Below are 10,188 nucleotides of genomic sequence, written 5' to 3' on the forward strand. Positions count from 1 at the left end.
AAGCAGTTTGCAATCCCTCCCAGTTGTATTCGTCCGCAAACTTAATAAGTGTATCTTTAGCCAATATCTGGCATAGAGTACTGTGATACTGTGTCTTCCACTCATCAGATGAGCCTTTCATTGCAGGTTGACTGCATATCTCAGAGAACATTTTATCTTGTGTGTGTTTTTTGCCGCCTCACTGAGATAGCTTTGAAGAAGGAGGTAGGCTTGAAAAAATTTCAGCTGCAGAAGGAAAAAAGGAGAGAAGTTATAACAAAGATACATTTACAGAACAATGGGTAACTCTTCACAGTGAACACACTATTCACATTACATAGTCATGTGATTTTTGTACGAGGTCGCATTTTCATCTAATATTGAGTGCGTCTTGCTGTTTAGAGACACAGACGAGGGCTGGCAACCTCAGAATTCGTCTTGCATGCGGCCATGGTAAAACCAGGTCTTCAGCTCGCAACTTCTAAAAGCACGCCCTCCTTTCCCATAACAACAAAGCCCATTGAGTGCTGCGATTTCGTGTTAATGTGCAGCAGCAGAAACCAAATCAACCCTCCCCCCCCAATCCAATTCTCTGGATCATTCTTTAACCTCGGTGGCGGTATCAGGAAACCCTGCTAGCCAACACAATCAGCTCAACACCAGTGCTCCCCCTTCTCCCTCCCCACCATGGCTAACTGAGGGGAGGATTTCTTTCAGCACAGAAACAGCCCAGTATGAATGTCCCCTAAAAATCCCATATTTCAACTAGGTTACAATGAAATGATACACCTCTCTGAGGATAACACAGCGAGATAAAGAACAGATGTTTCTTGAATGCCAGCAAACACTGGGACCATACTCTGCCAGGCTTTGTCATGCAATAACCAGATACTTGCTACGAGCATGGCATGGTCAAATGTCCTACCATGAGAGAACGAATAAGCTGCCCTGCCCAGAAACCTCTGCAAAGCTTTTGGAGTAACCTCCAGGAGAGCTTCATGAGATTCCCTGGAGGATTTCCGCTCCTTCCAGACATGTTAACAGATTTTCCAAGCTGTACTGGTCCGAATGCATCCCAAGTCCCAGGCAAATTAATCAGTCAAAAAATGCTTACAAAAATTTAAAACTATGTTTATATTACAAAAGGACACTCCAGAGTCCCTTCCTGGCTTTGTGGTCCGGGATACCGCCTTGGGAGGTTTGGGAAGCCATTTCAGTCAGGGTGAGAAAAAGATCCTGGCTGTTGAGGAGGAGGACGAGCTTGTGGGGAGCACACAGCACACCGTTCTCCCCATCTTCCCCATCCACAAAATCCTCAGGCATGGCTGAGAGTACTCGCCTCCTCGGAATCCACATTCAGGGTGGGGTAGTGGTGGCAGCCCCCCCAGAACTGCATGTAGCTTATTGTAGAAGCGGCATGCCTGCAGCTCTGCACTGGACCGTCCGTTTGCTTCTTTGGTTTTGTGGTACGCTTGTCTGAGCTCCTTAACTTTCATGCAGGACTGTAGTGAGTCCCTATTGTGTCCTCTCTCCATCATGGCCTTGGAGATTTTTACAAATGTTTTGGCATTTACTCTTTTGGAACGTAGTTCTGTTAGCACTGAATCCTCTCCCCATATAGCAATCAGATCCAGTACCTCCCATATGGTCCATGCTGGAGCTCTTTTTCGATTCTTGGAATGCATGGTTACCTGTGCTGATCAGCTCTTCATGCTAGGCAAACAGGAAATGAAATTCAAAAGTTTCTGGGGCTTTTCCTGTCTACCTGGCCAGTGCATCCGACTCCAGATTGCTGTCTGGAGCGGTCACAATGGTGCACTGTGGGATAGCTCCTGGAGGCCAATACTGTCGAATTACACCCACACTAACCCTAATTCGAACCGGCAATGTTGATTTCAGTGCTACTCCCTTCGTCGGGGAGGAGTACAGATATTGATTTTAAGAGCCGTTTATGTCGAAGTAAATGGCTTCTTTGTGTGGACGGGTGCATGGTTAATTCGATTTATCCCTGCTAAATTCGACCTAAACTCATAGTGTAGACCAGGCCTTAGCTGCAGTGTTCGCCTCCACAGATTCCTCTCTGTTTCATTGGGCTGTGGGACTCTTCTGTTCTTATTCCTTCCCAACCCAAATGTTAAACAGCTGCTGTGTGTTGCACCCCAAAGGTGCCTGCATTTCAGTAGTAGACAAAATTATCTCCATCCTGACTTGCAGAGGCAGGAATGAGCAATTTACTCAGCCTCAGAAAGAGCTCTGTGAAACTCAAAAGCATGTCCCTTCCACCAACAGAAATTGTTCCGATAAAAGATATTACATCCCCCACCTGGTCTCTCTGATTTCCTCAAATTAAGTAGTTCCAATGGATCTACTTTTGGGAATAAAAATTACTGAGGAGGTATCTGCAGCATCAAGCCCTTAATTTGTTTTGGGGCCCAATCTGCAGTATTGATGTAAACAGAATTCCTACAGAAAGATGTGCATGTTTTATTTGGGTAGGGACTACAACATCAGGCCTTAGATTTCTAAAGTGCTTAGGTATCCTGGTGATGAGAAGAGCCATATACATATTTGGACAAAGCGCCAAGTCTATATTGGTGGATCCCGCTCTTCCTGGCGGATTCAAAGGCTTCAGAAGCTCACTAAGGCCCTCAGTATGACCTCCCTTTCCCAGTATGGTGGCAAAGCTTACAGCTTATTGAGCTACTTTCATCACAGGCCAGTATGGGAGATGGGAAGGTGAAATACCCACAGTCTCTGTTGCTCCGTAGAGCTCCATAGGCACCGTTTGGTCTCCTGCCTGGACCAAAGTCTGTTTCCCCTCTCAAAGGGATCTCTGTAGATCATGCAGGGAGGAAGGGGGAAACCCAGGCCTGCCCTCTACTCTGGGTTCCAGCCCAGGGACCCTAGTGATAGCAGCTGTTAGCAACTTCTCTCCTCCACTGATGCTGCTTTGATTCCCTGGGCCACTTCCCCATGCTCCCCTTTTCCAAGCTTCGCCCTTACCTCAGGGCTCAGTAATGCTTCCTCTCCTCCAGCTCCTTTCCCCTGGGCTCTTCTCAAGAGAACTGGCAAGGAGAGCTTTTAAAGCAGTGTAAGTGGGACCTTAGTTGGTTCCAGCTGTCTCCATTAGCCTAACAGCCTTAACTGACTCTTTCTCAGTTAATTGAGGTCAGGTGCCAGCATTAGCCTAACAACCTTAACTGGTTAAATTGGCCTGAGGTTTCTTGGTTGGCCTGGAGTAGCCCTTGTTTGGACCTGCTCATTCTGAGGCTGATATACCTGCCTTCCACTACCCTCTTAGACCCTTCTGGCCTGAGTCCGTCACAATATAAATAAGACTGTATTATAATGAGAGTAAATGTTACCTTAAGTACAAAAATAAGCTTTAAAAAGAACCAAGGTATCAAAGTAATACGAAGAGCATAAAGTTTGAGAAAGTAAATACAAATTACTAAATAAAAGGTGAAGTAACTGTTTAATCTGCGTACTTGGGCCATCGGAAGGAAAGGAGTCCTGGTGCATGCCTGTACGGGGCATGTGAAGAATGGAAGTGAAAGAGGGGTTAGGAGGATAGGCACTGAGAGATTATAATTCAATTAGAAATCCCATAGTGAAAGCACACAGACAAGCCCTTTGGGCAGTGATTGGCATTACAGGGATTGGACATTAACAAATATGTTAGAATTTTCCGCTGGGGCCATGTCTTTCCTTCCCTGAAGCTATAAAAGATGCACTAAAAAATTAGAGCGGCAAAGAGTTCTGTCATGGGATAAAGCCTCTGTCCCAAATCTGGACCTTAGCATCCAAAATTTGGGGGCTTAACATGAACTCCCCCAAGCTCACTACCAGCTTGGCTCTGATCTCGCTGCCACCAACCAGGATTCAGTGCCTGGTACACTAAAGCCCCCCAAAATCGTCCCTGGGGGACCCCCCAAGACCCAGAACCCCTGGGTCTCCTATCTCAAACGGGAAAACAAGTTCCTCCCCCTTGTCTCCTCGTTATCTGATCCCCAGCTTCCCTCCCTGGGTGAGCCTGGGCGATGCAGTACTTAACTCCTTGAATACAAAACAAAGAGGCCAATCAACCTCTCCCTAAGGCGATGCATTCAAACCTAGTAAAGCTAACATAAAGAGATTTTCCACCCCCCCTTTCCTGTAGCCTAACCAGAGAAAAACCAAAAACCTCAACCAGGTTTTAAAAAGAAACTTTATATAAAAAGAAAGAAAATACAGAAAAATATAACCCACTGCATTAAGATGTCAATTACAGGCTCTTGCTTATAAGAATTAGGAATACACAGTCTGATTCAAAAAATAGCCAATTTAAACCAGTCCAGCAATTACACCCATGTAAATACAAACCAAAGCACATAACAGCCTATTGCTTGGTTTCCTTTGTACTCACACTTGATAGTAGAATATTAGAAAGAAGATTGGAGTTAGCAGAAAAGCTGTTTCAATCCATAGCCGGGAGAAACAAAAGACCCCGAGTTCCTTTCCCTCCCAGACTTTAAAAAAAATCCAGTTCTCTGATTGGTCCTCTGGTCAGGTGCTTGATTCCCCCCTGTCCACCCCTTACAGGTAAAAGAAAATTAACCCTTACCTATCTACTTATGACAAGAGGGCTTGGACATTAACAAATACGTTAGAGTTTTCCGCTGGGGCCATGTCTTTCCTTCCCTGAAGCTATAAAAGATGCACTAAAAAATTAGAGCGGCAAAGAGTTCTGTGGCATGTTTTAGACATGCATTCAACACAGTGGGTATTCACCCATGAAAGCTCATGCTCCAATACATCTGTTAATCTATAAGGTGCCATAGGACTCTGTGCCGCTTTTACAGATCAAGACTAACATGGCTACCCCGCTGATATTTAAAAAATTAGAGGCAGTGACAGTAGATAGGGAACTGGTCTAGGAGTCAGGAGACCTTGTTCTGCCATCAACCTGGCGGCGTAGCCAGGGCATGTGGCAAGTCACTTCAGCCCAGGTGGTCAAGGGTATTTAGGTGCATAACTTCAATGGGGGTGAGGCACCGACATACTTCTGTGGATGTGGGGCCTTCTCCTCTGTGTGTCTCTGTTCCCCTCCTGCCATTTGCAATTTAGACTGCAGGTAGGGACAGTCTCTCACTATGTAGGCACAGTGGCCTCCACAACCTGAGCTTGGCTGAAGCCTGTGTGGAAGTTGGGAAAAGCGCAGACATCTTAGCCTTCCAGGAAGAGCAAGAGTCAGGTCAACTATTTAATAATGCGAGACTTGAAGGCCCAGACGAGTGGGAACAGATTGTAAGAGATACTGTTTTGACCTTGTGTTAGATAAGAATGGAATGTAGGCTGTGGCAGAAATTAATGAGAAAAAGTGAAATATCAGGAAGGAATACGTATAAACAAAATGCAGCTGTTGATCATTACTGTATGTGACAAAAGGTGTAAATGCTTGCCTTAATTGTTTATCTCACGGAGACCTGCCTCGGGAGGGGAACCCCTTCCAGTGAGTGCTCTTCCCTTGCAAGTGTCAGGAAAATAAAGCTGCCTCTGGCTTGTTGCTTTAAACTCAGAGTGAGGACTTGTTTTTCTCTGACACCTGTAAGTGGTATTATAAGAATAATGTGAAAGCGTGGTCAGCATCCCTTACAGGGTGAACCCTTCAAACTGAAACTACAGAGCTGAATTGTCTCAAATAGTGAGAAACCTTCTGAAACAGGCTTCCCTTTTCATTGTTAACTAGGGGAGATAACTCACCAGGCAAACACATACACAGAACAATCAAACATGGAGCCGCAGGCGTTTTTTTTCAATGCCCTTCACGGTTTCACTCTGTCTGTTACAGTGGCTGGTGATGTCTCCTGCACCGAGAGCTGCCGTGTTCCTGGTACTTTGTCAGAATGAGCTTCCTGTTGGGAAGAAGCTCAGTGGTTAGGACATAGGCGATGTCGCTGCCTGTTGGCATGCAGAGGCAAATCATTCAAAGGTGTGGGAAGATATGTTCTATTCTTTTAAAAAAGAATCTAACCTCCCTTTTCTCATTCATATGCATAATGAACTGCATTGACTCATTAACCTAGGCTTTCAAGCCAGCAGCTTTCTATTTGGTTTGCTAATTATTTATTACAAGCTCTTAAGGCCAGGGACAGTCATTTACTATATGTTTCTATAGCACCTAGCCCAATGAGGTGTGGGTCTGGTTGGTCAGTAGCACTACCACAATTTAAGTGATTCTTCTTCTTCTTCTTCTTCTTCATTATGTATTTCAGAATTATTTTTTCCATTATTTTCTCTCCTTTGTAAATCTATGTAGTCATCAGACTCTCTTGTATGTTATGCTGGCGTTTTCCTTAACCCTAGTTTACATTTGGAAATGATCATAATTTGGCTGTGTCTCTGCTGCAAGGGGTGTGATCTGCAGCTCCTGTAGACATAGTTGTCCTGGCTTTAGTTTGGCTAGCTTGATAAAATAGCAGTGAGAACAAGGTGGCATTGTCTGCAGTGGGAGCCTAGCAATGACCAGGAGGGTGAGGCAGCCGTGTACAGCCTACACTGCTGCATCCTTCTTGTTGTTTCTAATGAGCTAGCGAGATTAAAGCCAGAGCAGGTACGGCCAAACGGGCTGGAAATTAAACATCCGGTTAAAGTGGAGACATAGCCTTATTCAGCTTCCAGAAGTATCCGGGGACTTCAGTGATGTTTCTGGCAACAGCTGGTAGTGAAGGCAAAGCGTGACTACCTGATCAATGTCTAGTATGCAGCAGAACAAGATATGAGTGAGGAAGGATGGTCCTTGACTAGGAGTTGGAGGTTGACTGTTATTTATCATTTCTTTGTGGTAGCTCTCATAATGTGTTAGGCATCTTGCAAACACTCAAGAAGGGATGATCCCTGCCCTGAGAAGCTTATGGTATAACCATGGGTTGAACTGGGGATCTACACCTTCAATTTCTTTAGCTCATAAAGAATTATATTATAAATTACTGTATCAATTGCATTTGACTCCAGTTACGATCCATCATATTTTTGCTACTAGCAAGATGCTCTGTTGGAGGGAATATGGGGAAAGGGAAACATACTTGCTCATGTGGTGGCTGTGTCCAGAAATTAGTTGGTTTGAGTGGGAAATTATTAAAGAGATTCATCTTATAACAAAATGCCAGCTTCCCAGAGATCCCCTGACCCTAATGCTCCAGTAAAGGAGCTACATTTTAAACAGAACGACAAAATAATTTCTTTTTTTATTGTTAGCAGCAAGACTTTGTATTGCCAAAATATGACTTCTCCTCCTATTGAACTGTGCTATAGTAAAATATGGACTGTCCTTAATGGGAAAGCTTTCACACCAAGTACATACACAAGTGCCAAAAAGGTGAGTCTCTTGCACCAACAGAAGTTGGTCCAATAAGAAATATTACTTCACCTGCCTTGTCTCTCTCAAAAAGAGGCCAGCTATATAGAAATTTGGTCACCCTTTTTAGCGTACTCAGAGGAGGAGGGCTTCCCAGCCAGCAAGCCAGAATCTTGAGCCAGATTATTTGAATATTAACCTGAACCTGAATAAGTAATGTACAATGTAGTATAGAAACATTATATTGTAATTCTATATTAATAAAAAGTTTCCATCCCCCTCATCAACTATGGGTTGTGTTACATCCAAGTCCCTACCTCGGTCTGTGCCTCAGTTTCTCCATCTGTACAATGGGAATGATCCACTCATCCACCTCCCCAGGGAAGTTATGTGTCTGAATTCATTGATGGTTGGGCAGTGCTCTTTGACCTTCAGACAGGAAGTGCTAGAGAAGGGAAGACAATGATAAAGGTGACTCTATATGAGTGACTCTGCACTGTGTCTGAACTTGATATTCATGGTTCGGTCTTGCAGTCCTTCCGTGCAAGACAGTCAGTCCTGAATTCATGCCAAGTATCACCTAGTTGCATCAGTAATGGGAATTATTTACTCTCAAATCCATTTCTGCATCGAGTTGTTTAGGCACAAGTTACAGAGGTTTTCAAGGATAATTGTTAGTGAACTATCCCCATTCGTGATCTGGGCCCTGCAAGTTCTAAGAGCTGCCACCCTTGGTCTCACTTGAAGCGCTTATGACTTATGTCTCTGATTCCTCACTGAAGTGGCTGTAGCCTCCTGCCTGCAGACTGTACGTACCATGTCATTAGGCAATAGACATGATTTTGCTGATCCTTCTGACCCAGTGCTTTGCAGGAGCTGCTGGCTGAGAGCCAAGCACACGGTGGCGGCTCTTTCCCAAGGTAAGGATGCCTTCTGCGTGGAGCACATGGAACATTTGTGTGTTGGTGGGGAGAGGGGGAAGTTCCCTGTCTGTTGAGCAAAATGGCCAGAAGGATCTGGAGGAGGAGCATTGAAAGGATTGGAAGCTCCATCGCAAGGACTTGCCAGGCTGAGGAAGACTGGTGCTCCCTTTGTTCTGCTCTTCTGATTCCTACAGCTGCTTTAGAGGAGTATACAACTCCCTGTTCCCAAGACACCTCGGTGTGTGCCCCTAGTGAGCACACAGAGCAGATACCTAGCACCGCCTCTTGTCACTCTCAGGCTGTGGCTGCACTAGCCATTAGTCCCCACCATTGCGATAAGGTGCTGATAGCCACCTTGAGCCAGAGTCATCCCTGCACTGCTGGCTCAGCCACTGGGATAAGGACAGACAGGAGGCAGTGTATGCCTCTGGGCTGCAGGGGTCAGTGTGACCTTTGGGGCAGGCGTGGGCAGCCCTCCCCCCACTCTGACCTGCTCCAGAATTCTCCCTGCACCCAGTGGTCCCGCAGAGGTCCCCCCAGCACTGGGGATATTCCTTAGGAGCCCTGTGTGCCTGCCCTATTGCCCTCTGCACCAGCCTACCTGCAAAGGGCCATAGGGTAATGATAAATTGTCACCGAGAGCTGCTCTGAGCCAGGCCAGACACCCCAATGGATTCCTTGTCCACACTAGTTCTTCCACCAGCAAAGCTGCCACATTTTAGAGGGAAAAGACTAGTGAAGGCAAGGCCCTAGAAAACTCCCATGACCTGCAGGAGTTCAGTTAGTGTGAAGTCTGTTCTACCAGTGAGGGAGGTGAGGCACAGAGAGAGCCAATGACATGCTCAAGGTCTGAGTGAGTCAGCGGCAGAGCCAGGAACAGAACCCAGGAGTCCTAACTCCCAGCTACCTGCTCTCCCCACGGCACATGCTGTGTTCTCACAGGCAGGAGAATGAGGGAGAGTTGTTTATTACTTCACTAAAGTCTGAGCTACCTGGGAAAACGCTGCTGTTATAACCCCAGCACCCTCCTTTATGGGGCTTGGTCAATATTTGTTTTCTCCTGGCTGTTTGGTCTTCTTGGACTGTTTGCACACTGAGATCTCAGCCCTGTTCACCTGCTCTCTGGGCCCATCTCTTGCACAGCCTTGTTGTCAGCCTGCCTTGTTTGCAGGGCAATGAACTACAGTTCGGTCAGTCCCCAAGAATCACTCTAACCCAAATCTCGTCGACTTGGTTTCTTTTGGGGACGGCGGAGAAGACTGTTACCCGTTGAAGATGATCCTTGTTTCTCCCTGTAGTCTTGTGCCTTCCATATCCAAAGCAAAGGCCAATTTAACCCCTTGAGCAGCAGGTACAGTGGGCACTCAGGAGCCATGAGGTTTGGAATGGCACCCTCTATACTGCATGCAATGTCCATGGGATGTGCCAGCGTCCTCAGGCTAATACTTGGTGCTCGCCCACTGTAGGTGACGATCCAGGATGCCTACGTGCTTCAAGTACTCAGTCTACCTGGGTAGATGGGAGCTTCTGTCTTTTGACATTATGCCTTGCAATGGTCTTCTGGCATGTGAGAGTCTGGGTGACTACCATCTTATCTGCTTTTATTGCCTTTATAAACTAGATTATACAAGGTTTCACTCTGTTCATACAAAGTCCCAATAAACCACGACTCAGTCAATCAGTTATTTACAGGGAAGCATTCCCAGGTGACCTGCTTGAGGGTGGTGGTGATGGGAAATGAGCATATGCTTGGTCCAGTAACCAATTACATCCAATGATAAAACATGCCGGAAATGTGTCACATCCCAGTGTAGACATGGCTTTTGCAAACCATTTTATAGCCTTGGGCCAAGATTTTTTTCAGAAGTGACTAGTGATTTGAGCACCCCAAAATTGAGACACCTCAAAAAGGCCTGACTTCCAGTGATGGCTGCTCAGCACTTTCTGAAA

The sequence above is a fragment of the Chelonoidis abingdonii genome, chromosome 8, assembly GCF_003597395.2.
Source record: "Chelonoidis abingdonii isolate Lonesome George chromosome 8, CheloAbing_2.0, whole genome shotgun sequence".
Taxonomy (NCBI): Eukaryota; Metazoa; Chordata; order Testudines; family Testudinidae; genus Chelonoidis; species Chelonoidis abingdonii.